Here is a 27,211-nt window from a genome sequence, read left to right on the forward strand (position 1 = left end):
ACGTGTGTTTTTATATTTTTGGGTTTTATGTGTTGTTTTCTTACTTGCTGTTTTTAATGACCTTTTACATGTTTCTTTTGAATGTGTTTCTTTTTCCCTGTCGTTGTATTTCAATGTCCTGTGTGAAGCACCTTGAATTGCCTTGTTGCTGAAATGTGCTATACAAATAAACTTGCCTTGCCTATATAATATTCAGGGCTCATATTTAAATGCTGGTTACACAAATCTGTGAAAGCCTTTAGTTCATTTTACAGGAAGAATCAGCAATTCTTTCATCAACTAAGCTGTTCCATTAGAAACAGGACTCAAAAGAATCTGTGTTTTGTGTATTGTGCTGATCATGAAGTTCTACTGTTTCTTAAACTCGATCACTTAAGACTGGAAAAACTCATATAGAACAATATAAGAACAAAACTTCTGTTGGAAGAAATGTTACCCTTGTCTCTGGATTGCTCAGGAATTTTACATAAAGGCTGCAAAATATGGTTATTTTTGTATTTATTACATTTTCAATGAGTTGGTTTGAAGTTAACCTAATGATTGTTTTATAAGTTAGCCTGTTATTTTCTGATTAGTTGATTAATCTTTTGGTTTCCTGAGTAATAATTAATATTTCTTTTTAATATTTCTCATGCCACATTGTTTAGACTTACAATTTTCAAAAATACATATAAAAACAAACAAACAAACATATACTATCCATCATAAGAGTTAAGCTGTGTTGGTCTAATTTGGAAACAAACACTACTGTGATTACCGTCGTTCATTTTCCCAGCTATTTCATTGTTTGATTTCTAAAATGTCAGACGCTCAAAATGGTTAAAATGTGTTTCAAAAAATCCTAGGATGTTGTCCTCAAATGTTCTGTTTGATCAATAATGCAAAGATACTCAGTTAATTGTCACAGATGTGGGGAAGAAAATGGAAAATAGTTGACGATTCAGAAGGCTAAATCAGAGAATTTAGGCTAAATGCAGTTCATTTCAGTTTTTATTGTGATACTCCAATATTTCAAGTGCAGCCATGTTATCTACAAGGGCTTCACAATCTGGACAATATACAGTACAATGTCTTCTGCTTTAGAACCTTGTTTTGAGTTTGGAAAAACTCCCTGCGAAAACATTTTTCAGAGTACAGCACTTTTTAAATACTTACAGCTGCTTCTTTTTTATTGTTTAGATGAAGGACCCACAAGCAGACGCCACAAGTTGAACAGTAAAGGTTCTTTGTTAAAGGTGGGGTATGACATCTTAGAAAAACGGTTCGAGCAGCTACATTTTGAAAACACTCAGGTCAAAAGTCCAAACCCCTTTCTTCAGACGTCCCTCCGAAGCCACGCCTCCAGAGTACTGGCACGCTCAGTGCTTGTTCCCAAGGGTTCACGAGCGCTACATAGCAACAATTCACTGGCTGAGGCTGTGCTCTGGCCCCGGCTTGGGCTCCGACACCGACTACAGTCCGGCCCGGTCCCAGCTCCATCTCCTACACGGGCTGAGGCTACGTCCTTGGCTCCGGTCCCGTATGGCCCCATCTCGGGCTCCGACGCCGACTACGGCCCCGGCTGAGGCTCCGGCTGGCATATCCATGCTGTCATGCGTTGTTATGTGTGTTGATTTAGTTTAGGTATTTTGTTTTGTTTCTTCCTGTTTTATTTTGGTGATGGTGGTTGCCTTCCTGTTTTGTCTGCACTCTGTCAGTCTTGTCTCTGTCGTTCCTAATCCCATCATTGCTTGCACCTGGTGTCCCTCTTGTTATTGTCCACACCTGTTTGTTATCCCTGCCGTCCCTATATATTTCTCCTCACTCCCTTTGTCTCTTGTCAGTGCATCGTTTCTGTGATCTTGAGAAGCCCAACTAATGTTAAGTATCTTGAACCTCATGTTATCTAGCTCAGGCTTTTTAGTTCGTATAGAGTATGTTGTACTTCTCTTTTAGTTATTAGGGGTTTTTTTGAGCACGTTGTGCTTTCTCTTTTTGTTATCCATTTTTGTACCTTGTGAACTTTTGTTAAATAAATCTTTTTTTTTGACCACTGACAAAGTGTCTCGTTGCATTTGGGTCCACACCAAGTGTCGTGTTGTAACACATGCATACCTCCTTCAGTCTCCTCTAACCCCCCTGCTCTTCCAGAACAGCCCCAGTTCAGACCTATCTGACTAACAGTACATTTCCTACTAATTTATCAAATCAAATTTTATTTATATAGCGCCAAATCATAACAAAAGTTATCTCATGACACTGCATATAGAGTTGCTCCAAACCAGACTCTAAGCCAATTTACAGAAACCCAACAGAATCCAACAGGAGCAAACACTAGTGACTGGTGACAGTGGAAGGAAAAACTTCCCTTTAACAGCAGAAACTTGGAGCAGACCCAGACTGAGGAGGATGGACGTCTGCCTTGACCAGTTAGGGTTAAAGAGAGAGAGTAAAGGAAGAGAAAAAGAGAGAGACAGAGATAGAGAGACTGGGGGAGAGGGGGAGAAGGGGGAAGTAGGGGAAGACACATGGATGCAGCTGATGCACAGATAACTGAACTAGAACATCTATGGAACTATATAATAAACTCTATCATAATTATATGGATAAGTGAGTGATGACAATGAAGGAGGAGAGAGGCAGGACCACAGCAGCAGGTCCAGAGATATGCGGTATGAGGTATGCTGGGAGATTTTCACCTCTCTCTACTTTGAATTCTTCATTCCTGCCACCATACTCCATTTTCAGAAGTGGTTATCCTGCCGTTCATGACATTTCTACTGCTAGCAGATGATGCTACAATGTGAAGGCTGCATTTACAATCATGTATAGGCACTTTTCACACACAATGGCACCACGGGTACTATGCTGCTAGTCAAGTAAATGAGAAATTAATTGACAGATTATTCATCAGTGAAAACAATCATCTGTTTTTAAAGAATTCCAACACTTCTAACCATAGGTTTTAGGATTTTTTGGGACTAAGTTGAGCACCAAAGACAGAATGAGTGTGGATGAGTGTAAGCAGTGTCTCCTCGTATGTTCCATGTGTGACCGGTGGTATTTTCTCTGCGTTGTGTTTCTTTGTGGTGTGATGCAGAATGGACCCGCAGGACACAACGTTGCAATTGGAAGAGGAATTGACACTCGCACTTCCTGACAATATGCAAATAACAACATAATCTGTCCCAACTACAGTCCAGCCCAAAACTACACTGAACAAAAATATAAATGCACGACTTTTGTTTTTGCTCCCATTTTTCATGAGCTGAACTGAAAGATCTAAAACTTTTTCTATGTACACAAAAGGCCTATTTCTCTCAAATATTGTTCATAAATTTGTCTAAATCTGTGTTAGCGAGCACTTCTCCTTTGTCCTTTGCTGAGATAATCCATCCACCTCACAGCTGTGGCATATCAAGATGCTGATTAGACAGCAGGATTATTGCACAGGTGTGACTTAGGCTGGCCACAATAAAAGGCCACTCTAAAATGTGCACTTTTACTGTATTGGGTGGTCCAGGGGGGTCAGAAAACCAGTCAGTATTTGGTGTGACCACCATTTTCCTCGCACAGTCTTCTTCATGAATTCTCTGAAAACAGCTTTGGAGATGGATTATGGTAGAGAAATGAACATTCAATTCACAGGCAAAAGCTCTGCTGGAGATTCCTGAAGTCAGCATGCCAATTGTACATTCCCTCAAAACTTGTGACATCTGTGGTATTGTGCTGTGTGATAAAACTGCACATTTTAGAGTGGCTTTTTATTGTGGCCAGCCTAAGGCACACCTGTGCAAAAATCCTGCTGTCTAATCAGCATCTTGATATGCCACACCTGTGAGGTGGATGGATTATCTCAGCAAAGAAGAAGTGTTCACTAACACAAATTCAGACAGATTTGTGAGCAATATTTGAGAGAAATAAACCTTGTGTGTACACAGAAAAAGTTTTAGATCTTTCAGTTCAGCTCATGAAAAATGGGAGCAAAAATAAAAGTCGTGCATTTATATTTTTGTTCAGTATATAATAAAAAAAAAACAAAAAAACACCGGTTAGCATGCTCTCAACACACGCACTCCATTCACCCGTCAAACATATGCACAATCAATCAGTGTTGACACCCAATCCACTCGACCACCACACAGACAACAATACAGATAAAATTAAATGCCAAAAAGGAACAGAAAATCCATTAATAATACACGATGACAATGGATAAAAAAAATGGATGACCTACTTCTTCCCGTGACAAGACACTGGAAAAGGGAAGAGGAAGAGGAGGAACCCAACTTTATACTGGGGTACCCCTGGAAATACATGAAGAAGAACGGACATAAACCAACAAAGAAGAGGGCGGAGGACCGAACACAACACAGGACTACGACTAAAACAATGCCAGGTAACACACTTAAGTTAAAGAACAATCAAGAATAATTACAAAAATAACATTATTCGAATTAATAAACTTATACTTTACAAACATCCTGCACCACATGGGGGCGCTACCTCCCAATTTATCAGGTTTTAAAAGTACTATAATAACCATGTTACACATGCAAACTGGCTTCATTGATTAAATTGTCATGTCATACAGCGGGTTTTTGTGATAGACTGTAGACGTCTATAGCTTCCTTTCAAATACTTGAGGCTTTCCATCGATTGAGTAGAGTGGCTTTTTATCATGTCCATCCAAAAATGGCTCTGACTACTTGGTTTTAGACGAGGCTAAAGATTTATTGACTGTCCTTGTAGTGATAAATGTGGAACACTAGTCGATGATGGCAATTCCTTACATTGATTAAGAGCTCTTTCATTTTTGTGACTTTCTGCAACTTCAATCTGGTCAAGTTCTGTTGATGTGAATAAGTTTGCACTGCCTGTAGCCTGAATTTTATAATTGTCTTGCTGGAACACAAATTCTATGTCATTTTGTAAGAAAAGTAATTTTTTAAGTAATCTTTTATAGTGGGTTTTCACAAACATGTAGTTTTTGTCTTCTTGGTCTGGTGTTGTCCTTGTTTAACTGTTGCACCTTCATATTCTCTCAGAACCTTTGTGTGTATGTGTTATGTAGAAGTTCTTTGACTTCCATGGTAATTAGGGATGGGAATCAAGAACCGGTTCTTTTTGAGAACCAGATCCCAGTAGCTCGATTCCTTGGAATTGTTTGCCTGCCTGCTTAATGATTCTGCTTATCGATTCCGCCTTCGTTGTGCATGCGCGATGACGTCATACATACACTGCATTGTTTTGGTCAGAACATAGCCAACATGGTGTTGAGGAAGAAACAGTCTAAAAAGACGACACCAGGTCTAAACAGACCACACCAGGTCCAAACAGATGATACCAGGTCCAAACAGACCACACCAGGTCCAAACAGACCACACCAGGTCCACTGGAACACTGTCAAAGCTTCCATTTCTTCAAAAGGGTGGAACCCCTCCAATCTGCTCAAACATTTGTCCACAGCATGTGATTCATTTACAGGAATGTCACGTATTTGATTCACTACTTAGCAACGCGAATGTAATGTGAATGTAGCGGCAGAGTGAACACCGGGCCCAGTTCTGGTTCCTATGTGGGCAACAAACGTCGTACCCCCTCAAATACAAGTTTCCAAAGGTAGGGGAAAGGAAATGAGGTGCACAACAATGGGAGACGAGTCGAGTTGAACTGGTTCGACGTAGTGGAAATGCGGCAATAGAGGAATTAGTAAAGAGTCTTAAGTTTCACTTTCACTGCATACCGCCGACCCCATACCCCCCCCAAACCGGGCCCGGCTTCATCTGTCATTATTATTATTTGTACATACTGTATATGGTATATTTTCTGTGCAGATGGAAGTATAAAAGACAGTTAATGCAAACACACCTGTTTGTTCTCTTTTATTCCCTCACCCAATGAGAATCGATAAGAGAATCGATAAGGAATTGGTTCGATAAGCAAAATCGATAATGGAATCGGAATCATTAAATTTTTAATGATTCCCATCCCTAATGGTAATCCAATAATTCTTGTAGACATCAAGTTGTATATTTTTTTGTTGAGTTTTTCTTTTTTTTGTGCATAACATTTGATTTGATTTTTCAATTTAGTATGACGACTAGTATTTATTCCTGTTTTTCATAAATTATCTGGTCATAAAATTCATTGGCCTGGGATTTCACTCCCACTGAGTGTAAATGCATAATATGATCATAATTCTGAATCTTTTAAAAACATGAACAGACACAGTTATATGTGAAGCACACAGCCTATCATGAGGGGCTCGACTCATTCAGTGAATGTGTGTATTCCCAGCCACTTTACAAACTATTAACTGCATTAACCAGTGCTTGTATTGTCTGAAATAAGCACAAGAAAATACCAGAAAATCCATCCATCAGATACAGTACTACAGATGATCCATATTATGGTCTGCCAACAAGTTTTTACCCAGGAAGAAAATCTCCATGTGCTGCTCAAGAGTTTAGGAGAATTTTTTTGTTTAGGATGAAAAGGATTACATTGATCAACTTTAAGAAATCAATCCTAATAATAGTGCTACACTGTAAAAAAAAAAAAAAAAAAAATCTGTAATTTAACAGAATTTTTACCACTTATTTTACAGATTTTTCCTGTATTTTTAAGATACAGGAAAATATCAATGAAATTACAAAAATAGACTGTGATTTTACATGTAACATTTTTTTTTCTTACAGAAAAATACAGTTAAAATACATTTACAAATGTATCTTAATTTCACAAATATTTATTTTCTATTTATGAGATTAAACTGTTAATTTAAAGTTTAATACTGTAAAAAAAATAAAATAAAATAAAAATAAAACGAGATAAAATTACTGACACTTAACCGTAAAAGAAGTATTTGTTCTGTAAGGTTAACAAGACTTGTTTGTTAATTGACAAATATCTTGTGTAATTACAGGAGGTTTCACAACAAAAATGTTGACTAAATGTGTTTTTGTGAATGTATAGCATGTATAAGCACTGATAAGCTGTCCAAATACAGTTTTTATCAGTGGATTATACAACTGAGTCTCATTGAAAATTATATGTCATTCAACCACAACACTTCACGTATTCTTAAATTAGCAGTAGAATATTGTAAATATAAATGGTTGGTTATCTGTTTTATGAGAGTTTTTAAAAGTACAGATAATGTTGTGGTATGTTTGCCCCATTGCATTGTGGGTATTGGGCATGTTGTTGATTCTGAGTTCTTTTTCTGTGCAGGGGTTCAGCAGGGTTGTGCTGTTAGTGTAAATGTGGGGTTCATATGTGTATGCTAATGTTTATTGGCCTTTTTGTGTTTGTTTTTGTATTTTTGTTCAGGTGCACCATGAGTCTTTGCCACAGGCAGAACAATGCCTTTCCTGTTCATTCATAATGGTCAGGTTCTATTCAATGCCCAATATAGAACTTGCCAAAATAAAAGTACATTCTGTGTTATTTAAGTTGCACTGCGGCTGACATAGTATTATTGTATGGCCTGTTTGACTTAATGTCAAAATTGTACTTCTTTTATAAGAAGTTATCTAAGAAAGCCAGATGATTGGATGTGAAATAATCTATAAACATGAAGTTGATACTTCATATTAACTTAAATTAATAGTAAATTGTTAGAATTTAAATCCAGACAACTAGTTTATTTACAGTTAACTGACATGTTTTGAAAGATAAATGAAATGTTTTTATGTGTGGTATATCATTTTATTACATCAAATATGAATTGATATACAAGTTTTTAACATAAAATTATGTGATAAACACCAACTAATAACTGAACTTTCCTGCAATTTTAAGCCCTATAATTTGTTTTATATCAATGTTCGTCCATATTTATAGGTAATTTGATTGTTTTAATAAATGAAAATATTCTTTATCAAACATTAAAAAGTTAAAAAAAAAAAAAAAAAAAAAAAAAAAGCAAAATCTCATGTAAAGTTAGGGCAAAAAACTGTATTTTAATTGTGAAAAATTACCATATTTTTATGAGATAGTTATTTTCCGTTATTTAACAATATATTTTCAGCAACTCTGCTGCTGGAATATTACTGTTTTTAATGTTTGTTTGTTTTTTTTAATTACAGTATATAAAAACAAGACAATATAATGTTTTTAATGAAGACCAAATATTTATATGTAATGCAATAGGTCAGTTTAAAGCAAAAACCCCCAAACAGTAGGGCCAAACTGCTTTGTCTTTTCTAGGGAGGATAACATAAACCCATACTCCGACTGTTTCATTCTGACACAGGCTTCTGGCAGAGGACTACTGGACTCAGGCCTCAATACCATTTTGCATTTCTTGACTATCTGTTACTCTTTTTTTTAATAATTCCAGCTAAACTCAAGCTCCATGTAGAAAAGATCTTTATTGAGAATCTCAATAAGTATCTGTAAAATCTCTTATAATGTCTTAGAACCCAGTAATTCCAGTGCAGGTTAGCTCCAACACTGTCCTACAGCAGCTAATCTGCCTTCTCCAGCTTGTGTCCGTCCATGCCACCAATACATCACAGCTAAGACTCCCCGGTGCCACAGTGGGCGGGCACCATTAGGCTGGATGGATGTGGGAGCAGTGCCAGTCAGGGACGGCCATATGAGCCTCTCTTTCCTGCTTCCTCCTCCAGCTTGGTGCCCTTTAATGGGCACTTAATATGGCTGACAAATTTACAAGGCATTTAAAAATGACCCAGTCAGCCAGTCAGCACAGGAGAGAAGAGGAGGAGAGAGGGAGGAGAGAGGGAGGAGAGGATGAGGAGAAGAAGGAAAGAATGAGTGTCAAATCTCATTTTCTCCTGCCGACCAGGGCAATAAACACACTGGATTTACATCAGAGGTGGGTTATGGGATGAGCAGGCTTTGTGTGTGTTTGTGTGTGTGTTTGTGTGTGTGTGTGTGTTTAGTGTGTGTTTGTGTGTGTGTTTAGTGTGCACACTCTTTCTCTCCAGTACAAATAATTCACCCTGAACACCTGTCAACATGAGTCACGACACAAGAGAATTACTGCAATTGAGCACATCCAACTAATTGGTGGCAGCCTGCCAGACGCCCCCCCCCCCCACACACACACAAACACACACACACACACACATACACACCTCTCTATCTCTCTCCCTCTCCTCCTCACACTTTCCTTTTAACACTCTCTTTTCCTCTCTTTCTCGCACATATTTATTCCCTACATCACACTCCAGTATCACTCCCCCACTCCTCTTGCCCCCCCCCCATCATCTTTTTTAACATAACATTTATGGATGGATGATTTAATACTGGTTATCAAACCCATCATTGTAATCGTATCTCTAATTACACTTAATTAAAACAGCCTAATGGTTGCTGCTGAGTTGGTTTTTGAAAGCAAATCAGCCGCTCCTCTCTCTCTCTCTCGCTCACATTCCTCCCCTGACTTAGCATTCGGTATGTTCACTCAACACCTCCGACAACCAATCAACTCCAAATTCTCTACCCGGCTCTTGTCAGGTCGTTAATTAAGCTCCCGAAGTGCCTAATGATTAAGATAACGCAGCAATCTAATGGTGAACAGGCTCTTTCCTCCCTCTTCTTTTTACAGCTTTCCATTATAGCACCCTTGAGGTGTTACTCAATCTTGATGAAATGCAGACAATTGACAAATCAGTTGCTTTGAGCCTGGCCTTATTACCACGCTGCATATTCATGAGTTGTTTGGCAAAGAGTGGGATGATTTTTAATCAAAGTCACAGAAAAGGAAGAGGGGGGGGGGGGTGGGCACGGGACACCTACCCCTCATCTCCCCCAGCCTCTCACTACCCTGCTGTGAAGAACATGCATCATTCATTGGATTTAGCTCACATTTGCGTGGATGCAGCTGGCAGTGGAAGGTGTGTGTGTGTGTGTGTGTGTGTGTGTGCGTGTGTGTGTGTGTGTCGGTGTGAGGGGTTGCTTCAAGAGGCCTTGGACAAATGGAGGTGCCACATGGTCGTACCAGATGTTCTGGTTTCTTATGTGCATAGCTCATCAAAAACAACAACCGGTGCCACCATAGGGCCCCTGCTATCCGCTAAGGCCAGCCAACCCATCTGCTTCCTGCATGCCAGGCCCAGTGCATTGTGGGTCCTGGCTATTTTTCTGGTGTGTACGCAGTTTCCAACCCTGTTCGAATTCTTACGTGCCAGGAGGTTTTGGTCAGTTAAACAAAATCAGCAACAAAGTACAGTAGGACAAGCTTCCATTGTACTAATGATCAGACTGCGCAGGTGTGATGTGAGCTGTAGAAGCACTGAACGTTCAACACAGCACATCTGCACCACCAGCAGAGCAGGAGCCAAGGTTCTAAGAGTTTGGGATTTTTTATTCTAGTTTAATTTTATTTAGATTTGACTTTTTTTTTTCTCAAATTCAGTTCATATTTATTAGTTTTTAGAGCAGGTTTGATAGTTTTTATTAGTTTTCGTTTTTTCTAAATGCTTTGTTTCGGTTTTTTCATATCTTTTATCTTCTCTGTCGTATTCAAATAAATCCCAGACAGGACTCTGCTGCTGTCTCCCAACTTTAGTCTCCATGTTTCCAGGTAGAGTGGGGACCAGAAGACGACTGTAACGAGAAGTGAAGGACCGTTAAATATCATTTAGTGCTGCTACATAAAATTGCTTATAAATAAATTGATTTCATATCAATTCGACATTGACAAAGATGAAAACGAAGGGAATTTTATCCATAATTTTTATCTGTTTTAGTTAGTTTCGTAAGGACACAATACAGTTTCAGTTAGTTATTTTTTCTTTAAATTATCATTTTTATTTATTTCAGTTAACGAAAATGTTTTTTCAATTCTAGTTTTCATCATTTCGTTAGTTTTCGTTAATGATAATAACCTTGGTAGGAGCATAAAGAATTTTGAGGTTTTACAGAAGTCTTTAAAGGTGTCTTTAACCCTTTCATACATTGTGGTCACTCCAGTGGACAGTTCTTCTCCAGCTGTTCTCTTGTATATGTAATAGACTGAGTACAGAGGCAGAACCCAAAAGCAAGACCACAAATACCGAATAAGATTTAGTGTTTTTATTAAACACTTTTACAGAAGAAAAAACTCTACACAGAGAATATTTGTCTTCTGAGAGGCCTCCGGTTCCGGGGGTAAACGTCTGGGCAGCGGGTGGGATAGACAGACGGCCGACTCGGCCGAGTCGGGAAAACCCCCACGGAATCCCCACTAGGGACAGACAGAGGGTGGTCAATAGCCAAGCCAGGTCATACACGGGAAAACAATCAATCGAGCAACGGTACATAGGGGACGAGCAAACTCACGGTAGTAATCCAGGCGGAGGTCGAAGCACAGGTTAACGTTGGAGGCTGAGGTAATAAAGGGAGCAGGCAGAGACGAAGTCGGGTACGAACCAGGTCGGGAACAGGCAGGCAGGAAGAGGTCAGGCTGAATCGAAGGTCGAGGGACGAAAACAGGTCAAACACGGCAGACGAACAAACAGGATCCAAGAAACGCTGGTAAGTGAATACAACGAGTTGCAGAGCACAAACTGGCAAAGGAACAGGGGAAGACACAGGGTTTAAATACACAAGAGGGCGGGAAGACAATGAGACACAGGTGGAGATAATCAGGGAGGAGCAAGGTAATCAGGTGAAAGGTGAACACAAAAGGAAGTAAAGACAGACAAGACACATGAGGGAAACTTAACAAAATAAAACAGGAAATGACAAACAAAACAGAAAAGACAGACAAAGTCCAGAAGCCGACATGACAGTATATTCATAGGTTTTGTTGTTTTAGTTCCATTTCAGCCAACACAGTGAATGCTGGTACATCATCCCATACACTGACATTCATACCATAACTGTTCTTGATAAACCTGATCTGCACTAACATGTTTGAGTGTAAATCAATTGCTAATTGTTATTAGACTGTAATTAACAGTTTTCTTGAACAAAAAGGTTTTTTTTTTTTTTTGCAAATTATCTCCATGAAGTGAGTAATAACTAGTATTAGAGTATGTCAAAATGTGAGAAAACATCTAATTAGTGGCATTAAAAATGATTTTATTTCATAGTTTTCACCAAGGTTATAATAGTTTTGAATTTTTTATTATAGTTTTGTAATGGGACTAGTACAAAGGCTGAACCCAAATGCAAGACCAGAACGCAGATGACCAATTGAGAGTGTTTATTAAACACAATCACAGTAGTAAAAACACAGCACAAAATAGTTAACACGTCTGTGAAGGCGTGTGATACTGGACTCTTCGTCCGGGCTGTGAGCGGGGAATATGGATGGTCAGCACGGCCGAGCCGGAGGATTCCCGTCAACACCCCGACTAGGGCAAAACAGAGGATAGTCAAAAAACAAGCCAGGTCATACACAGGAGGGCAATTCAGGAGGCAACGGGACATGAGGGAAAGGTTACTCACGGTCAGGGTCCAGGCGAGGGTCGAAACACAAGGTAACACGTTGGAGGCTGAGGTAATCAGGGAATAGGCAGAATCAGAAGTCGAAGTACGAACCAGGTCAGAACCAGACGAGCAGGCAGACAAGGGACAGGCAGAATCGGTGGTCAGAAGGCAAAACGGGTCAAGAACGGGCAGACAGACTGACAGGTATCCAAAAACGCTGGTAAGTGAGCACACAAAGGTAGAACACAAACTGGCAAAGGAACAGGGGAAAACACAGGGTTTAAATACACAAGAGGGAGGGAAGACAATAGGACACAGGTGGAGATAATCAGGGAGGAGTCAGGTAATCAGGAGCAGGTGAAACAATCAAGGAGGGGAAGTAAAAACACCAGACATGACACAAGAGGGAAACTTAACAAAATAAAACAGGAAATGACAGAGAAAACAGAAAAGACAGACACAGTCTGGGAGCAGACATGACAAGTTTATTTTTATTTTTATTTATTTTGTTAGTTTTTTTTTTTTTTTTTCTCGAATTCAGTTAGTTTTAATTTGTTTTTAGAGCAGGTTTGATAGTTTTTATTAGTTTTCATTATTTTCTAAATGCTTCCTTTTAATATTAATTGTAGTTTTATCGTATCTTTTCTCTTCTTCTCCGTCATATTCAAATAAATCCCAGACAGGACTCTGCTGCTTTCTTCCAACTTTAGTCTCCATGTTTCCAGGTAGAGTGGGGACCAGAAGACGACTGGAAACCACAAGTGAACGCAAGTGACGGACCGTCAAGTGTCGTATGGTGACAGCAGAGAAAATTGCTCGCGAAATAAATCGATTTTGTATCAATCTTACGTTGACAAAGATGAAAACGAAGGGAATTTTATACATAATTTGTATCTGTTTTAGTTAGTTTTATAAACACACAATACAGTTTCAGTTAGTTATCGTTTTTTTCTTTTAATTATAGTTTTTATTTATTTCAGTTAATGAAAATGTTTTTTCAATTCTAGTTTTCATCATTTCGTTAGTTTTCGTTAATGATAATAACCTTGGTAGGAGCATAAAGAATTTTGAGGTTTTACAGAAGTCTTTAAAGGTGTCTTTAACCCTTTCATACATAGTGGTCACTCCGGTGGACAGTTCTTCTCCAGCTGTTCTCTTGTATATTCACAGGTTTTGTTGTTTTAGTTCCATATCAGCCAACACAGTGGACGCTTATGCACCATCCCATAATACACTAACATTCATACCATTACTATAACTTTGCTGTTCTTGATAAACCAGATCTGCAGTAACATGTCTGAGTATAAATCAATTGCTAATTGTTATTAGACTGTAATTAACAGTTTTCTTGAACAAAAAGTTTTGGGTTTTTTTTGCAAATTATCTCCATGAAGTGAGCAATAACTAGTATTAGAGTATGTCAAAATGTGAGAAAACATCTGAATAGTGGCATTAAAAATGATTTTATTTCATAGTTTTCACCAAGGTTATAATAGTTTTGGATTTTTCATTATAGTTTATTTTTATTTTTATTTATTTTGTTGTTGTTTTTTTTTTTTTTTTTCTCGAATTCAGTTAGTTTTAATTTGTTTTTAGAGCAGGTTGGATAGTTTTTATTAGTTTTCATTATTTTCTAAATGCTTCCTTTTAGTATTAATTGTAGTTTTGTTGTATCTTTTCTCTTCTTCATCGTATTCAAATAAATCCCAGACAGGACTCTGCTGCTTTCTCCCAACTTTAGTCTCCATGTTTCCAGGTAGAGTGGGGACCAGAAGACAACTGGAAACCACAAGTGATGAGAAGTGAAGGACCGTTAAATATCATCTGGTGCCGCTAGATAAAATTGCTTGAGCAAAATAAATCGATTTCGTATCAATCCGACGTTGACAAAGATGAAAACAGAGGGAATTTTATCCATATTTTTATCCGTTTTAGTTAGTTTTGTAAGCACACAATACAGTTTCAGTTAGTTATCATTTTTTTCTTTTAATTATAGTTTTTATTTATTTCAGTAAACGAAAATGTTTTTACAATTCCAGTTTTCGTCATTTCGTTAGTTTTTGTTAATGATAATAACATTGGTTTTCACACAGTATATCCCTTTCTGATGATGGGTTTTAAATACATGTTTCTTTGCTTCAAAAATTAAACACATGGTGTCCAGCTGAGCAGACATGTTTGTAACTCCATGAAAAATAGGTTCATAAAAAAAAAAAAATTCATTTGCATTGTTTTTTTCATGCCTAAAGAGGAATAAAATCACTCAAGAAAAAAAAATATTGACTAAAGTTCTCATAATTCAAACATGAAAGGGTTAAGAAAACATGATTGATTATGTATTGCAAAAGCCTGTAAGTCGCTTTGGAAAAAAGCGTCTGCCAAATGCGTAAACATAAACATAAACATAAAAGCATCTTGCATTATTGATCTGATCACCATTTCTCTTCTTTCTTCAATGCCACAAAAACCTGCTATACAGTTGTGTAGATTAACAAAACTAGACTAACACTATTATTGAAGTAATGATGGGGAAAAAAACTATGTTGTACATTTACCCCAGGCTTAAAAATTAGAGCATGTGACATTTCTACATTATAACAGAATTTCTGTTGTGTACACTGGGCAGTTGGGCACCACTGCATGACTACTGATAACTTAAAAAGTGTATCAGGAGGTTGCATTATACAACTCTGCACAGGCTTTTAATTTGACAGAGAAGTAGACGTGTCAGATAATGTCACAGTTATCTGGAAGTGGACATTGTTATCATTAAAATGATATCATGGTTTGCAGAATAGTACTATGGCTCATGTTTTCGTCGCATCTTCAATTCTTTTGTCCCTTAAAGACCCAAACAACCACCACCAACAAAAATCATAAACTGATGTAAAATTTTTAATAACTTTAGTCTGATCAATACATGTAAATAATTGGTTTAAAATGCTGTTTTTCATCTTTTCATGGTCATCAGATATGACTCATTTGGATGTCCAGAGGCTCCGTAGTTACCATGGAGACACCATCATCTTCGACAACAATGGTTCACTAGTGAAACCCATGCAGTTGGATCAATGACAGTGGACGGACACACTGGGTTTCTGTTCAGTTAATGATATATTTTACTGAAAAAGTCCCTTTTTCTTCAGTTTTCTCAGTTTCTGGTACAATAACTCTCAACTTTTATCTGAGCTTTTATGAACATCTTCGTGTAAAATATGTGGATTTTTTTTGCTTGTTTTAGCTCATATCTGAGTCGACTAAATTGACAAATGTCAGGTGGGAACCTCCTACACAGGGGCATAGAATTGGGTCGGGACGCTAGGGACACGTCCCTACCAATATCCATCCACCACTGTGTACTCACAATCAGTCCAACCGCTGTCTGTAGTGTTTAGTCAATGATTATGGCACACAAAGGGTCAACAGTCGGTCTCTGCTAGAAGTCCCACCTCTAACGTAGATATCGCTCTCTGATTGGCTCTTTGGTTTCGCTAACGTACATATGATTGGCCGTCCCCGCTGTCACTCCATCTACTTGTAAAAGGAACCTGTTAGTTGGACCGCTAACGGAAGTTTTCAAAATGTTTGTGTTTGTTCTGTCTGAGTCACATCAGCTAGACGGATTTGAATATCAGTGGAGTCATTTACATGTACATTTGGACATGTGCGTGCGTGTGTGGGCGCGCCCGTGTGTGTGTGCTCGGTAATTAGGATGTGAAGGATGTCAAAGAAAAGAAAACTGGACAGAAGACACTTCTATAGGAGTCGAATGCCGCGTTTCCACTACGTGGAACCGGCTTGACTCGGCTCGACTCCACTCTGGTACCAGGTCCTATTCCAGACCGTTTCCATTACAGGATACTACCCACTTTACAGTACCTGGTCGTCATAGCGATCCGGCGTGTTACTTCTGTGTCGTCTGCTCAGAGTTGCTGATAAACTCACTCGTTGCCTGTTGTCTCGTCAAACTCATGCTGAATTTTTACGTCTGAACCTCCTGGACAAACCATGGTGTAGTTTTACAGACTGTCATCATGTGGATTAACCTACCGACATATTTACTGTCAACTTCTGCATCTGTTTTTTGTACAAGGGCGGGTCACAGAGATGACTCTGACCAATCAGTGGTCTGCAGTGTTTACACGTCACCTTTTAGTATCTGGTCCCCAGTCCTGGAACCTCGGTGGATGTGATACCAAAAAACTAGTCCCGGGTACCAGATTCCAGGTCCGTTTTTGTAATGGAAACACAAAAAGGCTGAGTCAATTCGAGTTGAGCCGATACCACGTAGTGGAAACGTGGCAAAAGTGTAAGTTAGTTCAAGGGTATAGAACTGCAGAGGCTCAACGATACAGATACTGAATAAAAGACACTATTTAATGACAAACAGATACACTTTTTAAAGTTATTTTACCTATTATTTTCATGTATTTCTATGGAAGAGTAACTGTTTAAAAACAGAGAAAATTAGTGGGGAAAATACAATAAAACCTCAGATGGTAAATGTGATTCTAGATGTGATTTTATCCATATTTTGGGGAATAAATTACATGTAATAATAATAATTGAAAGTAAAAGCCTTTTTTTGCTCAGACAATAACTGTACCATCAAACTGTATGAACAGTGGATCCAGAATCTGATCATATGTCATGAATCAACATATTTATGTCAGGAGACAGAGAGTAGAGAGGAGGAGGAAGAGGAGGAGAAGCAGGAGGAGGAGGAGGAGAAGAAGAAGGAGGAAGAGGAGGAGGAGGAAGAGGAGGAGAAGGAGGAGGAGGAGGAGAAGAAGGAGGAGGAGGAGAAGAAGGAGGAGGAAGAGAAGAAGGAGGAGGAAGAGGAGGAGGAGGAAGAGGAGGAGAAGGAGGAGGAGGAGGAGAAGAAGAAGGAGGAAGAGGAGGAGAAGAAGGAGGAGGAAGAGAAGAAGGAGGAGGAAGAGGAGCAGAGGCTGTAAATCCACAGTTGGTTCAATAATAATGCATATGTTCGTCATTAGAAGAACTTTGCAGAATGCATTAAATTCTTGTATTGTCTTTAAATATTCACATATTCTTTATAAACTTGTCAATTACTGATTTTTCTTTTCTCTCTATGGTTGTTTGCTTGTTTGATCAGCTCTACATGACATGAAATTATGACTGCAAATGCAGTTAAACCCCATCACCTTTCAGGAGTGCTGCCTTGGTGCACTTTCGTGTCCACACCAGTGTCAAAATCAAACCTACTGCCCTGCCTCCAACAATGGGTGGTGATGCAGAAAAACCTTGTTCATTTTATTGAATATGCTCATTATCACTAGTTCAGTTTAATTCTTTTCTAATCTCACTCCCATCTTGAATAACAGCTCAATTTAATTTAGCAGTTGTTTTATAAGTGCTTTATTTAGCCTTTCCCATTGCTGCTAAGAAAAATCTCAGAGGAAACATTAGGTTATATTTGTTAGGTTCAGAATGGATATATAGGTTTTGTAACAAAAGTCTTCAGACTTGAATAAAAGGGATTCATTAAATCTGTAGCTCATCCCTGTGATTGGAAATCAGTGATACAAGCCTGACATATTTTAATCCTTTCATGCAATTATGAGAACCTTAGTCAAGATATTTTTCCTGAGTGTTTTTATTCCTCTTTAGGCATAGAAAAAAAACAATGCGATCGAGTTTTTTTTTTTTTTTTAAGCAGTTACAAAACTGTCCACGCAGCCAGACCCCATGCATTTAATTTTTGAAGCTAAGAAACATGTATTTAAAACTTAATATTAGAAAGTGATATGGAAAACTATGCAATAAAAACATTTTTAATGCTGCTTATCAGATGTTTTCCCACATTTTAACATATCCTAATGCTAGTTATTATTCACTTCATGGAGATAATATGCAAAAAAGACCCTGTTTTGTTTGTTGATTTACACTAAAACATGTCACTGCATATCAGATTTATCAAGAACAGCATAGATACAGTAAGTTTGAATTGGACTGTATGGGATGATGCATAAGTGTCCACTGTGTTGGCTGATAAAACCCATGAATATGTAAGAGAACAGCTGTAGAATAGCTGTCCACTGGAGTGACCACTATGCATGAAAGGGTTAAGTTACTGCTGTTCATTTCAGTGCAGTTATGTGATATGTGTCCAGGAAACCTCAGTGTAGGACAATTGTATGTTGTGTAAAAATAACATCACACAAAATCACAGCAGGGCAGTTGGAGACATAGAGCACAAACCGAACAGAACAGAAGATGAAGTGATTTCCAATAAAGTGGTGGAAACAAAACAGGAGGAGCATCCATGCGTGGGTGTGTGAGAGGTAGTATGACCTTCACACTTCCCTGAAAGTAGGAAACACAGCAGAGGGACTTTTCACTTCCTTGGGCTATTAAAGTCCTTAGAATTCTGTCCAACTCTTTAACCTTTCACCTCCTGAAAAAAAGGATGTTCCACAGACAAGTGTATAAATCACACTAATATCTTCTAATAAGTGTTGGACTTAGGGATGTGATGATTACTGGTACAACAATAAACCGCGGTAAAGTTGCAGACAGTTATTATTACCGTTTAAATTCTAATTATCATGATAACTGTGTTTGATTTCTGCACTTTTACGGGAGAAAACACCTATGAAAAGATCTGCTTTTATGTCAAATATTTCAGTATAGTTTTAATTTATTACCATTTTGATTTTCTATACCTAATATTTGGAACCAATATTCACTTTTAAAGTCTTTGAAAAGGTTCGTTAAGCATCTGTGTGTTATTTATGAAATAAAGTATATGCATTTTTCAAATCAGATTTTATATATTTTTTGTGTGTTTTTTGTCTTTTTATGTTTTTATAGTAGGTTAAAGTGGAAAAAATAATAGACAGATGATATAGATGAAGTTGTGCTGAAAAAACAGATCCCAAACATGGGTGTAGTAAACATTTGTTTATATAGTAAATAAAGGCAAAATCAAAAGGACTGAAAAACAGAAAAAATATGCTCAGACCACTAAGGGTTAATACTTGAATGTTTCTGCCAACAGAAGGTACATTGTGCCAATTATTTTATTTTATTTATTTAAATACAACTTAGTTAAATTACTTCAGTGTGTGTATTAGTACTTTTTGAACATTTTGAGCACAGTTTCAACAATACTGCGATAATAATAATAACCGTGATAATTTTGGTCACAATGACTGTAATATGAAATTTTCCTATCGTTACATCCCTAATTGGACTCATGGTTCATTTCAGCAAATTGCAGATGGCGATCCCTCCCACGGTTCCAATCCCCATCCTCTGTTAGCCTTCAGATCATTTCAGCTCCTTGTCTTTGTGTCATTTACTGCTCATGTCTGTCATTATGAAGCCAGTGCACAGTTTGTATTCGGTGCACGGTCTTGCTATCATTGGCACTTGGTGGATGTTAGCTTCACTTGGGTAAGCCCATCCATAAGCACATTTATTACTGTTGCCCAGTCAGCTGCTGTATTAGGATGAATAATTGCAGAGGCCTAATTGTTATCAGCCTGAGCCACTTGGGCGTTGTGTTTTTGCAAGGAAGAATGTTTGTGTTCTGTTGATTTAAAAGGTGAAGGGTGTGTTTCTCTGCCTGTGAGTGTGACCAACACACTCCAAAGTCTCCAGACGGTCACTTTCTTACAATCATTTTGGAATTTCTCTCTCTCTCTTTTTCTCCTCCTTTACCCTCTCTCTCTTTAACTAGGGATGCACCGATACCACTTTTTTCCAGACCGAGTACAAGTACTTACATTTCAGTACTTGCTGATACGGAGTACCGATATGAGTCCTTAATAATCCCATTCCAGTTGTTAGTTCCTTTTGTAAATGTGCTTTATTGTCGTTGTCATTAGTCTGACTGGAACAAAGTGCTGCTACTGACATTTAAAGGTGGGGTCTGAGATGTTTTTCTGGAGCATTTTTTATTATATTCCTTAAAATCTCATTCACACCCCAATTACAACTAATTAATTAAATGCTCTAACACAAAAATTTAAAAAATTAGTCACCTGTGGAACGGGTAGGACTGAAAAAACACCATCCAATCATTTTGAGTGTCCACTCGAAATGATTGAACGGTGATATGTCTATCAAACTTAACCCCTCCCCCCTCTGCGCGTACCCCTCTTCACCTTCCCAGAGGCTGGAGCGCTTGTCCAGGAAGCGTAGCCAGAACCTGGCTATATTAGTTATATTAGGATGGAAAGTTCACCTGCAAACTGTTTAGTCACTAACATAAATCAGTAGGAAATGTAACATTAGTCACATAGGTCTGAACTGGGGCTGTTCTGGAAGAGCGGGGGTGTTAGAGGAAACTGAATGAGCTATGCATGGAGACGTGAGCCGGAGCCTCAGCCAGGGCCACAGTCAGGGTAGGAGCCCGAGGCGTACGAGAGCAAAGCAGGGGATGGAGCCTCAGACGGTGTCGGAGACGGTTTGGCCGGACCGGATCGTAGATGGCGTCGGAGCCCAAACTGTTCGGAGCAGCAGCCGGCGAATTGTTGATGTGCAGCACTCGTGAACCCTCGGGAACAAGCATTGTGCGTACCAGTACGCTGGAGGTGTGGCTTCGGAGGGACATCTGAAGAAAGGGGTTTGGACTTTTGAACTGAGTATTTTCAAAATGTAGCTGCTGGAACCATTTTTCTAAGATCTCAGACCCCACCTTTAATGTGTTGGAATGAGCATTTGTCAATTAATCCACCAGGGGGCGCCGCTCTGAATTAACCATACTGGACAAATGCCACGAAGAAGAGTAAAGTTTTTTGAGAAGAAGAAAGTCAGTAACAACAAACATGGAGATGACGGAGGCAACACTAATGTGATACTAATATTGCAGCGTTTTCAGTGGTAAGGTTTAAAAGCTTAGCTTCAGCAGGAAGAGAAAAGAGAAATGAGTGATAAGTTTGGTTTTCACTTCCGCTGGCGGTGGTCCGCACCACTCCGTACTCCCGGTGGTATTCTCCATCTGAGTACTCATCCGTCAGCACCTGGAAAACAGATGGAATGTGCGCAGAGGACGGACAGAACGCTGCGTCCGTATCTGTCTGTGTCTGTAACATTACTTGCAGTCAGTGTTACTTTTATCACCGTCATTTATTTGGTTAAATCTCCACACTCTTCACACTCCACACACATTATTCCTCCTCCTCGTACCTGCTGCACTGAATTGGGAATGTCACACGGCCGTAAGTGGTATTGGTGCATTTGTATCAGATTACTTTTATGAGTACGAATACAAGTACACACACTGAGTATCAGAGCCGATACCCGATACATGTGTCGGAATCGGTGCATCCCTATCTTTAACCCCAACTGGTCCTGTCACTCGTCCATCCTCCTCAGTCTGGGTCTGCTCCAGGTTTCTGCTGCTAAAGGTAGTTTTTCCTTCCACTGTCACCAAGTGTTTGCTCCTGGACGATTCTGTTAGGTTTCTGTAAATTGGTTTAAAAGTCTGGTTTCGACCAGCTCTACATGTCAAGTGTCATGAGATAACTCTTGTTATGATTTGGCGCTATATGAATAAAATTTGACTGACTGACTGACTGATTGGTTGATTGATTTATACCTATGTAACCCTTTGCCTGCACCTGTCACTTTAAGAAGGTGTTAAATATCTCATAGGAAGGGAGGGTTGACTTTGATTTAGGGATGCACCGATACCACTTTTTTCCAGACTGTTTTTTCCAGGTTGTCTGAAGTTCAGCAGAATGCGTTGGACCCGTACTGCAGCCAGCCACCCAGGAGAGAACATTTACACTTATTTTTCAGAGGGCTATCATGGTGTCCATCTTAATCCTCTAGTTTTGGGTAAGGCCGAGCTAATGCTACCAAAACAACTTCAACACCAACCAAGAACAAATCAACACCGCCAACTAATTTCAGCTGCTTGACAAATAACACAAACACAAATATTACTGTAATGCTTCATATCAGTAGTATCAAGACTTTAATAAATAAATAACAAGAGCAGCAGCAATAATAGGAGGTAGAAGCTCAGGAACACTTCTGTCCTCGGGTGAGTTTCTATGATTTTATGTTTTTATGCTTTTATGTTTTTATGTGACAGGTAGAAAACACATCTTGTCTTTTAAGTCTACTTCTTTTTATTCTAAGTTATTCACAGCTACTTATACTCTGCAGTTATTTATTTATTGAGTGTTGATGTGGTATGGCTGTGTTTGTGGAGCGGTGACCGTATTTTGTATTCTGAATTTCCCCTAGGGCAGTGGTTCCCAACCTTTTTTTGGCTCGTGACCCCATTTTAACATCACAAACTTCTGGTGACCCCAGACATTCAAAAGGGAGAATTTTTTTTTTTTTTTTTTTGTTAAAATTAATGTGTTTTTGATCATGTAATAGTATGCTATATTATGTTGCAAATAAACATTAATTTTAGATGACATTTAGGCTATATAATGTATAGATGTACAGATTTTTTTGCTTACATTAAGCAAAAACAATCTTGAATTAAGCAAAAAAAAATGTGCCAATGGAACAAGTAAAAATTATCTTGGTAAGATTTCTTCAAATAAGATTTTCACGATCTATTGTCTAAAAATAAGTTCTTATACCTCACTTAAAATGTACTCTTTAGGTGATTATGTCTTATTTTAAGTGTAATGAGATATTCTGACTAGAAAGGACAAAAATACACTTGGTCAGATTTAGATTTTTGCAGTGGAGTACTTCAGTTTCAGCTTCAGAGTTTTGTCTTTCTCAACTCAACATATATTTTAATTACAGTCTACTCTCGTTATACCGCCAACTTCCGTTCACGGCCAAATTGGCGGTATAGCGAAAACGGCGTTACAACAGGTTGCGTCCATAATGTGCATGTCTTTACTATATGATGTCTATGCTGCCTCCGTTAACCCGTTCTAATTGCGTTTCTAAATAAATCTTGATTCTGTTATGTTGTAAGGGATCATTTAAAGTGGGGAAACATTTTAAGCATTATTATACCGTGTCGGGAAATGACACCCCATTATCTTGAGGCTTTGGCTTAATCCCACGTCCTCTTCCCGACATCCTGACCTACTGAGTGTTCTGCGATAAATGAACGGTGGCCGTTCCGTAGACCTACTCGTAGCTTGTCGCGATCAGCGTCTGGCGCGTTTGTTTCAGTGCATTGTTAAAATTTATGTGTACTCGATGGCAATCACGCTGGCGGTATAACGGTCGGGAAATCAATGGTATAAGTGTTGTAAATGGCGGTAGCTAATGGAATAATGCATTGGGGATTTTTGTGCAATGGTTTTGGTAGGTGGTGAGCGAAAATGGTGGTATAACGGCGGGCGGTTTAACGAGAGTAGACTGTAGTAAGCTTTTTTTCTTTTTTTTATCAATTACTACAAATTTCAGGCGACCCTACGTTGGGTCCTGACCCCAAAAAAAACTGCTCTAGGGGATTAATAAAGTAAATCTATCTATCTATCTATCTATCTATCTATCTATCTATCTATCTATCTATCTATCTATCTATCTATCTATCTATCTATCTATCTATCTATCTATCTATCTATCTATCTATTTATACAGGCTAGTTGAGAGACAGCCATGTTTTTTGACCCTTGATACAGAACATGATAACCTGTAGAAATTTCAGCTCTGTAATATAAGGACATCATTTCCTCCTTTTGTAAGCAAGCAGCTCAGATAAATCATTAATGAAGTTCTCTAAACCACTTTAAACCAATCTTACGTAGGCATGTGAAGCTCTATGAAAAAAAAAAGGTATCAATTATTCACTTTTCTTGCCATAATAGGATTTGAATGTCTGCTGTTTGCTGTTTTTGGCATGAAGAGTATTCACTGATCCATTTCCTCCTGATAACTCATTCTGTTTTTGCTTTTGATATGGCGCTGGTGTCACTGTTTTCACACTCTCTCTCTCTCTCTTTTTTCCTCATCTCCTCTCCTCATTCATCCTGTCTTCTTCCAGAGATCACAGGGAGGAGATAAAACGGGCTTCCCCAACACAGTAGCCTGTCATGGTTTCCTATTCAGTTTACATCAAAAGAATAATTGCTCCACATTATATTACAGATGATCTCATACCGATTTGGGATATATTTTTGAATGATTAAAGCTTTGAGCAAAGTAAAAAAAAAAAACAAAACAAAAAAAAACAGAAAGCAAATGCACAGTATAGACTGCGTATACTGAAAACAAAACTCTGTTCTTAACACTTTTAAAACACTTTTTAACTTCATGTCAATAAACACAGGTAAGCACAGGTTTTAGGTCTGATAAAGAGGTATTTAAATATTGATGAGGTGAGTGTGTTTGTGGACACAGAGCCAAGATGATGTGTAGCACTAAGGCTTTGTCTTCACTTTCTGCTCCCAGAGGCCAAACAAAAGCATTTCACACTTAGGAAGGAAACACTAACCTGAGGATGGAGTTGGAGAGAGAGAAAGAAAGCATGTGGTGAGTGTCTGCATTTACACTAGAGTGCTATGAACTCTCTCTTTTACTCTGAACTTGGTATTGAAATAGTAACACTGGCCTGTGTGTGTTAACAGCCTGCTCATTCCATGTTTTTGCAGCACTTCTGGAGCAGACAGTTCCAGCCCAGCAGGATGTGGTCTGGGCTGCTTCAGCTGCCTTCAGCCTGCAGCACTTAGCAGAGTTTGTCACCTTTCTGTGGGTCTTTGCCCTGTTGAGACAACTTATATTCAGTTAGAACTGAGTTAAATTCAGTCTTAGTTAGAGGAAGAATACACAGTGCCCCCGTGCCCCTATGTTCTGGAGTCCTATAAAATACAGGCGCTGTGGTTGTTTATGAAAATTGATTAGAAAGAAAAAAGTTCCACAGTTCCATTGGCCTGGACACAATAGTCTCTATAAATCTGTTCATTAGGCATGTGTTTTCAATATCGAAGGATTTGTAGAGGCAAATTTATTTTTCTGTGAGTTAACTTTCTAAAAGTGGGGGGCATCTATCTTTTCCCTGTTTTTGTAGTTAGATGTATGTGTCGAAGTTTTTCATGCACAAACACAGAAAAGAAACAGCCGTCTAGACTTATGTTGTAATATATACAGGGTGGGGAAGCAAAATTTACAATATTTTGAGGCCGGGATTGAAAGACAGTGTATGACCAATTAGTTTATTGAAAGTCATGAGAATTTATTTGCCACAAGAAAATTGACATAATAGAAAATGTTTTTATTCTATGTGTCCTCCTTCTTTCTCAATAACTGCCTTCACACGCTTCCTGAAACTTGCGCAAGTGTTCCTCAGATATTCGGGTGACAACTTCTCCCATTCTTCTTTAATAGTATCTTCCAGACTTTCTGGTAATAGTTTTGCTCATAGTCATTCTCTTCTTTCCATTATAAACAGTCTTTATGGACACTCCAACTATTTTTGAAATCTCCTTTGGTGTGACGAGTGCATTCAGCAAATCACACACTCTTTGACGTTTGCTTTCCTGATTACTCATATGGGCAAAAGTTTCTGAAAAGGTATGGATAATAGTGTTAGGTATGATTATGACATCAGTATATGTTTGGTTTCAAAACAATTGCCGTAGTGCCTGCTGAGAAAAAACAACTAAATGTTCATTGTAAATTTTGCTTCCCCACCCTGTATATATTAGGGCTGGGCAGGTTAACGCATTATTACCACATTAACGCATTCATTAACCATTTCATGCACAGTGGTCACTCCAGTGGACAGTTCTTCTCCAGCTGTTCTCTTGTATATTCATGGGTTTTGTTGTTTCAGTTCCATATCAGCCAACACAGTGGACACTTATGCACCATCCCATAATAATCCACTGACATTCAGACCATTACTGTAACTGTACTGCTTTAGATAAACCTGATCTGCACTAACATGTTTGAGTGGAAATCAATTGTTATCTGTTAGAAAAAAAGTGTGTTTTTTTTTTTTGTTTTGTTTTTTTTTTGCATATTATCTCCATGAAAAGAGTAATAACTAGCATTAGAATATGTTAAAATGTGAGAAAACATCGGATTTTATTTTATTTCATTGTTTTCATATCACTTTCTGATATTGGGTTTTAAACACATTTCTTTACTTCAAAAATTAAATACATGGGCATTTTTGTAACTCCACGAAAAAAAAAAAAAACAAACCTCGATCACATTGTTTTATTCATGCCTATGGAGGAATAAAAACACTCAAGAAAAAAATCTTAACTAAGGTTCTCATAATTAATGCATGAAAGGGTTAAATAACGGCGACATTTTTTTTTTTTTAATCTCCCGTTAATGCCGTTCTGCCTTTCAAGCAAATCTTAGTTCATTTATACATACAGACTCTTATTTTGAAACTCATGCTTTTATTTTGGCACTCCACACGCACCAAGCGCCGGTGTAGCTGAGAGGAGAAAAGTGAGCGAACTTTCCGAGTAACGTTGAATCAAACTTTGTGTAAGTCCTGCAGAAGCAACGCATGTATGTATCAATCATTCTGTCGTTTGCTAAATATTTTTACATTTAGAAACATGTTTATGATGTTATTTTGGATGTGTTTATTACAATGTGTTATTAACATGTTTAAGCTAATTCGTTTGTGCTAGCAGTCGGAGATGGTTTGCTAATTCTTTATGCAGGCTCATGTAAAGTTTATGTAAATTCATTGGTTGTGTTTAGGTATAATATGCCAGCCTTTGAACTAACCTTTATTCATTTACGATGTGATTGTTGTATTAGCAGTCAATTTAAGTTTAGAATAATTACATCTATGCATTCTCCGTGAATAGAGGGTATGCATGTGACGTCACCGCTAGCAGAAGTCACCGCGGTTCGGTCCACTGAGTGGCAGAAAGAGGGAGATGAGTAGCGGCTTTGGCTTGAATACTGCAAAAAC

Source organism: Sphaeramia orbicularis, chromosome 3 (assembly GCF_902148855.1).
Source record: "Sphaeramia orbicularis chromosome 3, fSphaOr1.1, whole genome shotgun sequence".
Classification (NCBI taxonomy): domain Eukaryota; kingdom Metazoa; phylum Chordata; class Actinopteri; order Kurtiformes; family Apogonidae; genus Sphaeramia; species Sphaeramia orbicularis.